The sequence below is a fragment of the Dendropsophus ebraccatus genome, chromosome 12, assembly GCF_027789765.1.
Source record: "Dendropsophus ebraccatus isolate aDenEbr1 chromosome 12, aDenEbr1.pat, whole genome shotgun sequence".
Classification (NCBI taxonomy): Eukaryota; Metazoa; Chordata; class Amphibia; order Anura; family Hylidae; genus Dendropsophus; species Dendropsophus ebraccatus.
The window spans coordinates 78,587,041-78,603,329 of record NC_091465.1 but is presented as its reverse complement, the minus strand read 5'-3'; the positions used below and the strand labels follow the sequence as shown (position 1 = coordinate 78,603,329).

Sequence of the window (16,289 nt, the reverse complement as noted above, 5' to 3'; positions counted from 1 at the left end):
GCCAGAGATCACCGGCGGGGGGGGGGGGGGGTTCTTAGGTCGGAAACCCTCAGAAACAAGATGGCCGCCTTTATCGGATATTTTCCCAAAATGGGAAACATAGCCATAGTCAGGTAGGATTAAGAAGAAGACTGAATAGTAGCTGAAGCATGGAGAATCTTGTTCACTGACATGTCAGAAAAAACACTGATAACTGAGACACCAGAAGACTCACTGATCCTAACCCCTAAATAATTAAAAAGTCCTGAGAAACCTCCTCAAAGGCTTCAAAGTATAGCTGCTGAGTCCAGGAATCCAATCCTGGCATAGTTTGTTTGTGACTAAGGATGAACAAAGCGCTTCTTTAGGCTCGGCAGTCGGCTTGTCAGCCTGCTGCCTCAAAACTTTGTGCCGTTCCATACCGCTCCACTCCAGATACCTGGAAAAGCTTGATCCAGTCCTGGGAAAAGATCTTCCGGTTTTCCAGGACTGGATCCAGCTTTTCCAGGCACCTGGAGCGGATCGCCATGGGCCGGTATTCAGACTGACAAACCGACTGCCGAGCCTAGGGAAGCGCTTTACTAGATTCGATCATCCAAGTTGTAGACTACTCTGCCTAACTATTGTGGTCCATACCTTAATATCATCATCTGGAGACCGGCCATCCATCGAGTTACACCTCTAGATTTAATAATTCTATAGTATATAGAGATCACTGGCAAATTAGTCACATTTTCCATTGCTTTTTATACAGTAGCTTGAGGTCCTAGTCTGGACTGATAAAAAGAATAAGTTATGGATCAATACAGCTTGGATTAGTTATAGTATAAAAGTATATAAGGAACATACAATAGACAGGTCTGGAATTGACCATATTAGACCGGCATACAGTTCTTCCACTTTGACCTTCTTACATGTTTTATTAGCAGAACTCCAAACAGCGAGTAAGTGCCAGCTTCCTCAATCCATCGGCCATGTCACATACAGTCGCTCTTGTTACTCTTCGTCTGATAATATTTCAACATAGCAGAGGAGTTTATAGATGTTTAGTCACCAGGGCTGAAGGCACCGGAAAAAAGCGGCATTTACTAGGACTGTGATATCTGGGCAGGAACGTTCCCCAAGGTCATCAGGTCACTTGTTGTAGTCCTGTATGCAGGGGGCCATGCCAATGCTATTGAGATCCACATTCATGTTGGTCGTCATGTATTTCCAGATGTCACTGCAGTAGACCTGAAAGTTAAGGTGTCCATCAGTCTGATGTCTCATTTAAAGGGGTTATCCCACTAAAAGCACATCCACAGGAGAGTTGATAAATGTTTGATGAGTGGGGGTCCACTTGACAGGACCCCCAACGATCTCAAGAATGACAGTCCCTGAGTCCCCCTGGTGAATGGAGCAGCAATACGCTTGCATGACTACTGCTCTATGAAAAACACTAATGATGTAATGTACAGCTCCGTTTCTTAAAGGGGTACCCCAGATAGTATCAGTATTTAAAAATCTCCAGTTTTCCAGTACTTATCAGCTGCTGTATGTCCTGCAGGAAGTGATGTATTCTCTCCAGTCTGGCATAGTGCTCTCTGCTGCCACCTCTGTCAATGCCAGGAACTGTCCAGCGCAGTTATATAACAGTTCCAGTAGACAAGTACCCTTATCAAAACACAACAAAGAAAAATTGGATCATAGCCTTTTAAATCATCACCAACTTTCTTTATTAGCTTCATATAAAAATACATAAAATCACAAGGAACCAAAACTCCAGCAATATATACGTAACTTGCATTATGGGCATAAATATAGGGTTATCCAAATGTAGTTGGACATGATTCTTGGATATGGGATGGACCCTCGCTTTCCCTTGAAGTCACTCTAACAACAATAACCACACACTATGAAATGAAGGCTCAAAACACACTTTTTGGTGTTAAAATGGCCACAGCTTTATTTATATCACAGGACTAACAATCCTAGGAGTCAGGTGACGTGCTCGGTCACTGGGATTCACGGATACTGGGGGATCCCCAGCTGTCTGACATACAGCACCGGGCCAGACAGCAATAAGGAGGGGCAGCATGTTGTGGCTGCTATTCTAGCAGAGTCAGTCTACTTTAAGGGCCCCAATGACCATACTGACAATCCTCACTCCTGTGCCTAACCACCGTGCCCGCCCCTGGATGGCGTTACCATTCTGATATCCTTAAGACTGGCCACTTCCAAGGCTCAGCCTGTTCACCACCATTAAACATCTTCTATGAGTTTAAAGGAGTCCACCATAACTTGCCTGCAACTTCCACCTGACTCCTGAGCCACCAAACCAAAGCTGTGACAGATATTAAAATATGCATATTTTATTTTTTTATTTATTATTTTAAAAAATTTTTAAAAAAACCTTTTACACATTTTTGCACACTTAATTCAATGCCATGAACGCATAACTTAAAACTACAAGTCCAGGCAAAACTATGAAAATTGTGCAAAATGAGGTGAAACCTCGACTCATAAAGAGTCATCCTCCAGCACTCACGAGAGGGAAAAAAAACCCTGTGGAGGAAACCTCTAGGAAACCATGGCTGAAGGATTGCCCTTCTCTTGGGCTTACAGGCTTAACGCCAAACTGTAACTAATCAAATAAAAATAAAATCGATATTGTTATTGCATATGGTACCATACACAACCATAATATTTACAATACATTTGTGGTGCCCGTGGGCAATCGATGGTGCTATGTGACGCCAATACTGTTCTTTTTGGTTGAAACATAGCTCAGCCTGTAATTGTACTGTCATGATGCCAGTGCCAGTGGGGCACACAGGTATAGGGGCACACCTGCTTTTATTTTAAGGTAGCTGGGTATATCCTTTCCCCTGTGGTCGGTGACCTGCCGGGCAGTGAGGGCGTTCCTTGGGTACCCACCCGGGCTATCGGTACCGTCACCCGCAGAAAGGGGAAATGACCCAAGGATGGAGTAGTGACTCTGTAGGTGCTGCAACAATAATCTCTGAGTCCTGTTACCATAAATACAATCTACTGTGAAAATACTTTGTACAGTAGCTGATCATGGACTGTAGACATGACAGAACAGAATCTACACTAAGAGCCTTTAGAATAGAGAATAGAGCTGAGAAGTAGAGTGAGCTAAGAACAGTAGAAAGGAGTTTGCGCTTCAAACTCAGAGTAGTGTAGAGGAGTTTGTGCTGAGAGCCCCAACCCAGGGTAGAAGGGTGCTCTGCCAGAACTTTAGAAGAAGTAGAATACTGAAGAATACTTGAAAGTAAAAGTATACTTGTGCCCTTGTTTGAACCTTAGCTGTCGTTGTACCACCTGTTGCCCTACAGTGTCGGGTGACCCGTCCTATTAGGGTGACACAAGTCCCAGACCTTGTTACCTGAGTTGAGCAGAGTGGCCAAGATTTCCTGGTTACAACTGCGCTGCAAGATAGAGTATGTAGGCTTCTAGCAACTTTTCTGTACATTTAGAAGTGTTCACAGCGTGGGTTGGGGTGTTCTCTGACTTGTCCTCTCCTGAGTTACTTAAAGCAACTCTGTACCCATAATCTCACAACTCAAACCACTTGTACCTTCAGATAGCTGCTTTTAATCCAGGATCTGTCCTGGGGTCCGTTCGGCAGGGGATGCAGTTATTGCCTTAAAAAACTACTTTTAAACTGGCAGCCCCGTGCCCAACAGGGGTGGCATAGATTGTGTATGCATTAGGCTGGCACAACCTCTCTGTCCCTCCTCCCCACCCTCCTCATCATTAGGAATGCTCCAGGCAAATTGTCTCCTATTCATCACCTGTGTCAGCAGATGAGGATCTTGTGTAGAGATGAGCAAACCTCGAGCATGCTCGAGTCGATCCGAACCAGAACTTTCAGCATTTGATTAGCGGTGGCTGCTTAACTTGGATAAAGCCCTAAGGCTATGTGGAAATCATGGATATAGTCATTGGCTGTATCCATGTTTTCTGGACAACCTTAGAGCTTTATCCAAATTCAGCAGCCCCAGCTAATCAAATGCCGAACAATCGGGTTCAGATGGACTCGAACCCGAACCCGGTTCGCTCATCTCTAGTCCTCTGTCTCAGGGACTGTCTGTGCTGGAGCCCTGAAGCATTGTGCTTAGTGTAGGGATACATGTATACTGTGCCCAGAAAAAAAGCAGCCAAGGTCACACGCGGGGCAGATGTATAACAATGGATATACTGGAAGGTAAGGGAATAATGAAGCAGCATAAGATCTAATGGTTGGTAGATTTTATTATTCCATAGTACACAATCCCTAGAGGGGCCACATCTGGGCTGATAACATTGAGGCATCAGTTTTGCCGTTTACTATGGCTGTTATGCAGATGGACGTTGTCTTATGGACTCTCTTCTCAGAACTGGTTGTTGCACAAACTCCCATTACAACATTGCACCTTGAAATTGTCCAGGTCCTGCAGCAGAGGCAGGAGGGAGCTGTCACACATGTTGGGAGTGGCACAACCTTTAGTCACAAGCGGCATCATGTATTCACCTGAGAAAGGATAAACCATTACTCATCTGATATGGAATTAAAGGGGAACTCCAGGTAGAGGTTAAAAAAAATGAAACTTCTGCAGAAGCATAACGCATCACTTACCTGTCTATCCCAGTTTTGAAACTACCAAAAATCCATTTGTTTGGGTTTTGTTTTGCTCTGTTTTGTGTTTCTGTCCTTCCTAGTTTAGCATTTCCCAGAATGCAATGCTTTCCCTCAGCTGACCATCCCAGCCTCCACCCATCCCAATCAGTAAAATTAGTGCTGCACCTGCTTCTGGCTGGTCTGAGATGGTGAATCACTCAGGGGATTGGGGGATCCAGTCAAGCCTCCTGTGACATCACGCCCTGCCACCTGTCTGCATCATCAGCCTGTGCTCAGCAAACACACACAATGAGACAGAGACATGGAAGATTTGTCTCCTAAGGGGGGATAGCAGAAGGAGCAGGAGACAATGTGAATTGGCACAGGGGCCATTTTTTTTTTCACTTCCTGGATTTCTATCAGCTACCAGTGTGGCAGAACTGTACAGATACGGTAATATATTGTATAGACACATCTATATAACTTTTAATGTACTTTTAATAGAAAACAAGTTTTCCTTATCCGGAGTTCCCTTTTAACACAAGGGGGGAGATTTATCAAACATGGTGTAAAGTGAAACTGGCTCAGTTGCCCTTAGCAACCAATCAGATTCCACCTTTCATTTTCCAAAGAGTCTGTTAAGAATAAGAAGCGGAATCTGAATGGTTACTAGGGGCAACTGAGCCAGTTTAACTTTACACCATGTTTGATAAATCTCCCCCAAGTAAAGTGGGGTGCGGGTGCATGTTGCAAGCGTTGTGTGTGGGCGAAACCATGTTATGGGCAAGCTCCTGGACATCACTTGCAGCATGCACTTGCCCCCCTCTTGTCAAAGGTTGGAAGTGCAGCGCCGGAGAACAGAATAGGTGGGACCTTTCTCCTCTCCTTATAATCCCCTTAACCCTGATGCCCATGTGATGGTCTCCACCGACTGACTGACTGACTGACTGACTGGATGCATTCATCAATGACAACACTCAGGTTTTCTATTGCTACTATTTTCTCAATTTTTTTCTGTAAAAATTATTTTTAAATCCTGAAAGCACAACTTCTGCCCATTGTTACTGTACATGTACACCCATTAAGGCGGGATAACTTTAGTTTTGTTTTTACTTTAAAATTTTACATTTTTGTCTTTCTCGCATTTTGGATTTTTATTTTTTTTTTGCTTGCAATTATGCTTTTCAAAGTCTGTGCTGTAAGCAGCATTTTAAAAGGTATCTGACAATCTGGCGCCACCTTGTGGCTTTTTCTGCTAACTGCATTTGTAAGTCATATCTATGGATTTTTTTTTTTTTTTTTTTTTGCATGGGCAAAATTAATGTATACTAGCTGAGTGCTATGACAGACTACCCTTCCAGCCAGTTCTCCATCAACCTGCGCGTTGTTATATGTCACAATTTCCGGGTGGTCATGTTGCTGCAACTCCCACCAGTCTCTATAATGAGCGGGCACATTCACCTCTGTCTGACACTACTGGGCTGTGCTTTGAAAGTGATGAACATGATGTATAGGTTTAAGGAAAGTCTATGTAGCATAGCCAGTAGTATTATACTGTACCATCTATGCTTGTGCTAATAACTTCAATACAAGAAGTCAGGGGTCCATGACACTGGGTTGTAGTCATTTCCTCTTCAGAACATCCTTCACCATTGGCCGGATTACAACTGTAACACTCTAAGCCATTGGACTCTGTACTCTGATCGTGTTCCACTGAAAAAAGGAGAATAATAAAACATATTTTCTTGCACAATAATATACAGTATAATCAGAAAAATACCAGCTAGAATGAACTTCATATGATCTTCCATCTAAAACTTTCCATAGGATAAGGGATAAGGGCCCTATTACACGGGACGATTTATCGTGCCAAAAAAAGTTATATCGTTCGAACTTAAACGATAATCGTTCTGTGTAATTGCAGGTAACGATTGAAAAATCGTTCGTGTTTCGTTGATCGTTGATTTAGATCTGAACCTCAAATTATCGTTAATCGTTCGCTGTAATTCCACATTCGTTCGCTCAATTTCCGCATTTTTTCAGTAATCGTTCAGTGTAATAGCACATTGCCCATTGTTTTGCTGGGATCAGAACGAGTAAATGATCATAGTAACGATCGCAATAACGATCGCAGTAATGATAAACAACCTCGTTTTGCAATCGCTTATCGTAAGTTGTTAATCGTTAAAAACGGCTTTGTGTAATAGGACCCTAATGGTCCTTTTCCACGGAACGATAATTTGGCCAATCGATTGATTAGCAATTTTGAGGCAACAATTTTGTTTTTATAACAATCAGCGTTTACACGAAAAGATAAATCATTTGAAAAAATCGTTATTGCGATCGTTTTGAGATCGCTTAAGCCCAACTCACACATAGGGTGAATCTATGAAAGACTGTTTACACAACGCGATCTGAGAATTTTCAGTGAACGGCCAACGATGATTTGAGAACTTGTTGAAAGATCAGAATGAACGATTTCTCGCTCATCGTTTGATCGTTCGCTGTGTTTACACGAGCCGATTATCTCTCAAATGCGATCGTTATTGTGAAAATTCGATCGATAAACGCTCCGTGTAAAAGGACCATTAGTGTCTGATTGCTGGTTGTCCGACCACTGGGAACCTTATAGCCTCAACAACAAAGAGCCAAGTCTTATGGTACGTTTACACAAAGCGATAATTCGCCCAATCAATGGTTTAACGATTTTGAAGCAGTGATTTGGGTTTTATAACAATCAGCGTTTAGACGAATAAATCGTTAGAAACATCGTTATTGCAATCGTTTTTAAGATTGCTTAAGCCCATCTCACACATAGGGTGAATCTTTGAAAGACTGTTTACACAAAGCGATCTGCAGATTTTTAGCAAACGACCAACGATAATTTGAGAACATGTTGAAAGATCAAGATAAACGATTTCTCGCTTGAATATTTACTGTGTTTAGAAGAGCCGATTATCGCTCAAATGCAATCATTATTGCGAAAATTTGTTCGAATTTTCGCAATAACAATCGCATTTGAGCGATTTTTAACAATTAACGACTAACGATAAACAATTGCAAACTAGATTGTTTATCGTTAACCTGAAATCGTTCACCATATTACACAGAACGATGGTCACTAGTTACGATCGTTACTATGGTCGTTATTGCGATCGTTACTATGATCGGTTACGCCTTCTGATCCCAGCAAAACAATGAACAATGTGCAATTACACTGAACGATTAGTGAAAAAAATGTTGAACTACAGAGAACGATTAGCAAATGATTAGCAAACGATTAATGATAATTTGAGGTTCAGATCTAAATCAACGATCAACGACACATGAACGATTTTTCGATCGTTGCCTGCAATTACACAGAACGATTATCATTTAAATTCTATCGATATTACGATTTTTCACACGATAATCGTCCCGTGTAATAGGGCCCATATTCCCATCTTCCCATATTCCCAAAAGTGTTTAAGATTGGCGTTGTCCTTTAAGGGCTCAGAATTGGGTATCCTACCATAGTCTATAGAAGCGGTTATGTTTAATTATGGGAAATTATATTAGACTTCACCCTTTAAAGCATGGATGGAGAACCTCAAGTCCTCCAACTTTTTGCAAAACTCCCATTTCCATTATACCCGGACAGCCAAGGCCAAAGCCGCAATGATAGGAATTGTAGTTTTCCCCATCCCAGTTACCATTCTGGTTTGTGCCATTCTAGAACCAAGGTAGAATGGATACAGACATTTCAGGGCCCCAATACAAAATCTATATCCGGGCCCTTACCTGCTCTATGCCATGTATAATACTCGTGTTGCCTTATTACTCCTATAGCTAAGACTATGGATATTGGTGAGGAGAGCGGAATATTTGGAGAACTAAGAAGTCAAATGCTAGTGGGACAATATTGCTATAATGCCGCCATATTCCACAGTAATACAGATAGTCAAGAAGAAGTTCAAGATCTTATCATGGCAGTAACCTATTACACACTGTAATAGGCCCTGTATATATTCTATTGTCTGAAAGCAAGCAGAGGTTTTGGAGAAGCTTCTATTACCGTTGTAGTCATTGCATAGGCTGCTGTTACAGCACTGTACCGACACAGAGGAGTTCTGGGTGGAGAATAAAAGACTTGTAGAACACGTGAACTCCCGGCATCCCTTCAGAGTGACATCCGATGCTGCGTCTCTTAGAATATTGGGAAAAACATGGATGAGTTCATTATCATACCACATCATCGATAAATATTTCAGCGCACACGATATTGCCCCCCCCCGACTAAATGAAACACGCAACGTTTTATTTTTATTATTGCCAAAGTGGCTTCTACATATTAATATTTATCCAGCTCTGCCATCTTCCTTCCATTTTGTGCACCTTCACTTATAAAAGGGAATTTAATATCTTTAAAGGGGTAGTGCGCTTGGACAATCATTCTACTATAGAAATGGAATCCATGTGACCCGGGATCCTCACAGTAAGTATTTGTTTTCTCTCCAGCACCCCCGCAGGACAAAAGAAGCAAACGAAGCACAATGGTAATCCAAATCAATCGAATGGATAGATGCAGTGGCGGATTAAATGTACCCTGGGCCCCGGGCTGTCCACCCAACCTGCCCCCCCCCCCAGTCAATTCGCCCACATTATAATCTGCTACTGCGCCCCCCCCCCCCCCCACTGTCCCCAATAAACACTGCCTGCCTCCCCTCCCTGCTGGCCCCAATAAACATAATGTTTGGTCCCTTGCTGCTACCCCCAGTAAGCATTGCCCACCCCACCTCCACTGCCCCCAATAAACATATTGCCACCTCACCTGGTCCCCTGATGTTGCCCCAAGGTCACAGCAGCACAGAGGATGTCAGGAGAGGAGGGTGCTGATCTTATAGGAGAGGTCCGAGCAGCACAGAGGATGTCAGGAGAAGAGGGTGCTGATCTATAGGGGAGGTCACAGCAGCACAGAGGATGTCAGGAGAGGAGGGTGCTGATCTATAGGAGAGGTCCGAGCAGCACAGAGGATGTCAGGAGAGGAGGGTGCTGATCTATAGGGGAGGTCCCAGCAGCACAGAGGATGTAAGGAGAGGAGGGTGCTAATCCTATAGGAGATGGTCCCCCTTTATAGATGGTCTCCCTCTTTCCCCCTCTATAGATTGTCCCCCTCTTTCCCCCCTTATAGATGGTCCTTCTCTTTCCCCCCTTATAGATGGTCCCCCTCTTTCCCCCTTTAAACATGGTCCCCCTCTTTCCCCCTCTATAGATGGTCCCCCTCTTTCCCCCTCTATAGATGGCCCCCCTCTTTCCCCCCTTGTAGATGGTCCCCCTCTTTCCCCCTCTATAGATGGTCCCCCTCTTTCCCCCTTTATAGATGGTCCCCCTCTTACCCCCTTATAGATGGTCCCCCTCTTCCCCCCCTTATAGATGGTCCCCCTCTTTCCCCCTTATAGATGGTCCCCCTCTTTCCCCCTCTATAGATGGTCCCCCTCTTTCCCCCTTTATAGATGGTCCCCCTCTCCCCCCTCCCTTATAGATGGTCCCCCTCTTTCCCCCCTTTATAGATGGTCCCCCTCTTTCCCCCTTTATAGATGGTCCCCCTCTCCCCCCTCCCTTATAGATTGTCCCCCTCTCCCCCCTCCCTTATAGATGGTCCCCCTCTCCCCCCTCCCTTATAGATTGTCCCCCTCTCCCCCCTCCCTTATAGATGGTCCCCCTCTCCCCCCTCCCTTATAGATGGTCCCCCTCTTTCCCCCCTTTATAGATGGTCCCCCTCTTTCCCCCCTTTATAGATGGTCCCCCTCTCCCCCCTCCCTTTATAGATGGTCCCCCTCTCCCCCCTTTATAGATGGTCTCCCTCTTTCCCCCCTTTATAGATGGTCCCCCTCTTTCCCCCCTTTATAGATGGTTCCCCTCTTCTCCCCTTTATAGATGGTCCCCCTCTTTCCCCCCTTTATAGATGGTCCCCCTCTTTTCCCCTTTATAGATGGCCCCCCAGTCAGTAAATAACACAAAAATAACAAAATACAACTCACCTACCCTGCGTTCCCCCGTCGATCCTCTCTCCTTCTGCAGTCTCCGGCTGAGCGCGGCTGCCGGGGGTGTCCCGTCCTCTCCCCGGCAGCGCGCGCATCACACAGCTCCTAGTGCCGCCTGGGCCCTGACTTCCGGTACGTGCGCTCCCAGTACCGGAAGTCAGGGCCCCAGGCGGCACTAGGAGCTGTGTGATGTGCGCGCTGCCGGGGAGAGGACGGGACACCCCCGGCAGCCGCGCATCAGCCGGAGACTCTTGTGACCGCAAGCGAAACAATGCTTGTGGTCACAAGAGTGCATTATAATGTGAGCGGCGTGGCATGGGCCCCCCCAAAAGCCTCGGGCACCGGGCCGCCGCCCAAACCGCCCACATTATAATCCGCCACTGGATGGATGTGCCGGGTTCTCCAGTAAACAGCTTCCCTGGTAGACTGTTTCTGCACTCTATGATGTCGGGAGGGGCCATAAGAGGTGAAGTTACTGGCGACTTGATTATGATTAATCGTCCTGGCATCACAGAGTGCAGAGACAGCCAGACAGGGACACTGTTTACATGAACATCCCCAAAGGTAGGATGGAAGAGAGAGGTCAGCTAGACGAATGGAGAGAACAGCTAACACATAGATTTCTGTGTCTTGAGCAGACTCAGAACCTGGGAAGGAGACTGATAAAGTAATAATAAGTATGGAGCAGATTGTTAGACTCTAGGAAGGGGGATTATTGAACATGTATTTTACTTAACCAGATTACCCCTTTAACTCTTGTCTCTCTGGAAAAGTATTTAAAACTAGACAACCCCTATAACATGAAAATACTCCCCATAATTTTACACTTTTCACTGATTACCCACCAAAGTTTCCTGTGATCTGAATGGTCACACACTGGATCTCCTGGTCACGACATTGGAATTGGATTGTTTTTTCAGTTTCACATGTTTTTCCAATAGATAGACAGGTGAAGCATTCCAGGCCATTTGGTGTCAGCTCGCAACAACCTGACAATGTGTGCATGGTAGATTACAGTAATATAACATATCATTAAGAAACATAGAAAGAAGAAGAAGTGAAAAAGAAAGAAACAAGTGAATGAGAGAAGACACGAGAAATAAAAGAATAGGGAAAGTGAATACATAGAAATAGAAAGAAAAAGCTAAAAATTAACAATGGAGGTAAAGATAATAAAGATAATGAACGATGAAGGTCTCGACAATGATGGAAGAAGAGGAGAAAAAAGAAACAAAAATGAATGCAGGTAGAAAGAAAAGGAAGAAAAAAAATTAAAGATAAAAAAAATGAGAAGAGATAAAAGAATAAGTGGACAGGGGAGGGTTTTAGTTATATGCCTAGGGAGGAGCTGAAAACAATAATGTGTACTCACCTCCCTGAGTCCCATGCTCCCACCACCGACATCATACCATTCTGTTCCTGTAGTATGGTCACTTCCAGGTTCTACAAGGTAACCATCCCGGAAGCTAAGCAGTATGACACTGGGGGCAGCGCAGGAATCAGGAAGGTGAGTACAGGTTATTGTTTTCAATCACCATCACCTCAGGCATTTAATAAAAAACTCCCCTGCTCAGACAATCCCATTAAGAAAGAGCAGAACAAAGAAAAAGGAAAATAAGAAGTGTATAAGAGTAAAGTTGACGAAAAAAAGGATGAAACAAGGACTAGAAGGCAGAAAGAAAAATATATAAAGAAGGAGAATTTATAAGTAGGAAGCAGGAGGAATTGAGTAATATGAGGAGAAAAGTAAACAAGACGAACAAAGGGAAAGAGGAATAAGCAGGGGTGTAACTAGAATTCAGTTCTTGGGGCCCCATAGTCAAAAACTGGATGGAGCCTCATGAATCTAGTTATCCACCCACCCCAATTACTCACCTGGCCCAGCCCAAGTCTCCAGCATTTCTTCGCTCTCCCAGCTCCCTGGCACACTAGATGTCGATCATGCACCAATGAGCTAGGAAAACAAAGCCCGGGGGACTGTTCTGGGCCAGGTAAGTAGGGGGGGGGGGGGCGCTCTTTTGGCTGGCTCTCCAGCCTGTCAGTATGTCAGTGGCCTACTAAGCCAGTCTACCAGGGGGTGGTCCTGTCTGTCTGTCAGTGGTATAGCTATTACAATGAAGGCAGGGCACACTTTGCAGGGGGAGAATGCCTAGGCCCAATAGTAGTTACGTTGTCTGCCTTTATGGTAGCTACGCCACTAGGAATAAGGCATAAGAGAGAAAGACAAAAAGAAAAAATAAGAAGATCAATGTAAAAGGAGGAGAAAAGGTAGAATGTATAGATAAAGACGGGTAGGAGAAGATAAAGGAGAAGAAAAAAAATAGCAATGAAGATGAAGGAAGAGAAGATGTAAAAGGAAAATGTAAGTAGATGAAGAAGAAGAAAAATAGGGAAAGGAAGACTCATAAGTGTAGATTTATAAGGACTGATTTTTCACATAGAAAAATGACATACGCCATAATAATAATAGGATGTTTAATAAAGGAGCCTAGTATCTGCATATTAGAGGACTGGGTTCAGTGTCCTCTAGTATTGTAACCAGCAATGAAAACAAAACACATCTCTCACCTTGTGTGCTGTAAATTTATGTAGAAAACAGGTGGCACTGACGACGGTAAATTTACATCGACATTTCTTCCCTTTATAACAATTTTATAGTGACTGAGTTATGACAACTGTTTACCTGCTTTCTGCTCATTTCTATTGTACAATATCCAGTGATGCAATACTCCTGAGATATCGATGACTTCCCTGTGAGGAATCACCGATAATCACCAGAAAGTGAAGAAAACCCCATAAAACTTTTACGTAACAATTAGCCCTATTGTTTAACATCTATACGGTTGCCATAAAGCGTGTTGGCTTCAAGCCAACATGCACTTCCTAGTCCTACACATGACAAGCTGGGAGCGTTGTGTACAGATACAGTATTGTTTATGGTAGAAGAATTATCCTATAAAACATGTGACTAAGTGTCCCGCTTCAAACACAAGCAGCGAGCACAGATATGTACTGTTAGAAATGGTTTTATGGCTCTTCAACGTCCTTCAACGTTCCGGTTTTGATCTTCTACTCCACAGGCACTAGTGTCCAAGTGTGTCTTATATGCAAAAGAACACTGCAGAGACACCATCACATGTCTCGACGTCAGTGAACTAGCCAGACCTTCCTCCGGGAAGGAACAACCAAGCCAAGGAATGTCTCCAGTCAAGGAAACCACCCAAGCAAGGTATCCATCCACAGACAGCTGTTTCGGGGTATTTGCCCCTCATCAGTGTGGAGTAGTAATCTGGCTATTGGGAGAAAAGCCTAGTAAGTGTATGCAAAAGGATGCTGGTTGACCTCAGGGAGAGACACCATCACATGTCTCGACGTCAGTGCATTCTAGAACATTGCCCCCTGGGAAATCAAATATGCAAAAGTGTGTCTTATATCCCCTACAGCAACATCCCAGGTTATTGAACAATTCACTAGTCTCCACTACTCAGTAAAACTATCGCTGTCCTCTGTTACAGCACCCACTCTGGCCACAAGACTGTCATTACAACCATTTGTCCTAATATCCCATATGTTGGACTGGCTTTTAGACAAAGTGACCCTTTATAAAACATAGCACCATGAAGCAATGACCACACAGTTTGATGATAGTAAAAGGCAACTTACCTGAAGTAAGAAGTGAGAAAAGCAAGAGGGAAGTCTCTATCATATACATACTGTATCCAGCGAAGGTATCACACTATGGCACGTAATGCTGCAGAAGTGCCCATGCCAGAGTGTTATATAAGATATAAGCAACGCCCAAGACTCTATGCTGCCAGAATGTCTGAGACTGGCAAGGAGCAAGAACAGGAATTAGAAGGGATTTACTGGCATATACTTCTATGGTGACCACAGAGGCCAATGGCCGCCGACCATAGTGACAAGCTAAAACCATTACCCTACATTGTTCATAAAGAGGAAGAGAAAGTGTCATTATGAGCAGGGTTGTAAAGTTGGAGTTAGTTTCGGTTGGAGTTGAAAAAAATGTGCCGACTCCAACTCCAGATTTTAAAAAAATCTTTCAAAATTTTATTATTGAATTTTCTTTTACAAATAATTTATTGATTTTTACAACATATGGTCCACGTTCCAGCATTAGATGTCAAACAGAGAGACGTTATCCAGATTGTATAGTGGTAGGCACATTAAAATAACAAACCAACAAAAAAAAAAAAAAGAGTTGTGGAGTTGTGGAGTTGTGAAGTCGGAGTTGGAGCCGCGGCTTATCGACTCCACAGCCCTTCTTATAAGGTAGATGCCTATAGCCCCCCCCCCCCCCATTAGAATATGGCATCAGAATTCATCCTTAGATCAGCGTCCCGATCATCATCTTACTGTATCAACCAGACAAAAAAAATGCCACCAAAGTTCATAGAAGGTGCATACATTTTGAAGGAAAAGTTTGGGAGTAAGAGCCCTATTACTGATGCTCTAGGCCAGTCATGTCAAACTCTAGCCCGGGGCCAAATTTGGCCCGTGGGGCCATTATTTTTGGCCCGCCAGGCAATTCAGAGTTTGAATTACATCTGTCCCGCCATGGCTACTATATAAGTGACTATGGGGGAGGGCTAGCTACTATATTACACTTTGGGGGAGGGCTGGCTACTATATCACAATAGGAGGAGGGCTGGCTACTACATGAGACTATGGGGGAGGGCTGGCTACTATATGAAACTATGGGGGAGGGCTGGCTACTATATAAGAGACTATTGGGGAGGGCTGGCTACTATATGAGACTATTTGGAGGGGGGCTACTATATAAGACTATTGGGGATGACTGGTTACTATATATGAGACCATTGGGGAGGGCTGGCTACTATATGAGACTACAGGAGAGAGCTGGCTACTATATGAGACTATTGGTGAGGGTTGGCTACTATATGGGACACTTGGGGGGCTGGCTACTATTTTGGCACTATTGGAAGGGCTGGCTACTATGTTGGGAAATTTTGGTTGGGTTGGCTACTACATGGGGCAATATTGGGGGAGGGGGTTGGCTATTACATGGGTTGGGGTTTAATCATATCGTAGCATTTTATCATGTCATTTATCATAATGCACAGTGCTGGAAGACGCACACCACTGACAGTGCCAGGAACACCGCACACTGCTCTGACAGTGCCAGGAACACTGCATTAACGCTTCAATAAATATAAAGGTTGGCCCGTAACTTTGTCCGATATTTTAATTTTGGCCCACTGTGTATTTTAGTTTGACACCACTGCTCTAGGTAAATGAGGGCTGGTCTTATAGATCACAGATCACTTACAGAGCCGATTCCAAGCATTGCATGGAAGGTGCACAAGTGATCACTGGATCATGCATGAGACATTTTGATGCAATCAGCCATCAGGAAGATGGGCGGCTGGCGGACTATGATTTTTTTGAAGGGTTGGCTGATTGCTGACCCTATTACACAGGGCTATATCCGTCTGCTCTGCCGATGATCACTTTGTAGAACTGACGAGTAACTTTTTCTTCTTGCATGACTATGACGCCATGTGGCATGATGCTCTCTGCACTCACCGGGAAACTTGTTACAGATAATTTTTCATTTAAAAAAATTATATGAATATTTGTTTTATTACACGGACACTGTCCAAAAAAAAAAAAGAAAACTTGCAATTAAAGGGGAACTATTAACA

General features: G+C 43.9%; 1 long non-coding RNA gene across 1 annotated transcript; it reads right to left on the bottom strand.

Annotated features, from left to right (window-relative positions):
• Positions 1-4,405: 4,405 nt before the first annotated feature.
• On the bottom strand, positions 4,406-8,760 carry LOC138769560 (uncharacterized). The gene is made up of 3 exons (XR_011359268.1): positions 8,637-8,760; positions 6,143-6,295; positions 4,406-4,495 (listed from the first exon to the last, which is right to left on the bottom strand). It is a non-coding gene; the product is annotated as an uncharacterized lncRNA (long non-coding RNA).
• Positions 8,761-16,289: the final 7,529 nt, after the last annotated feature.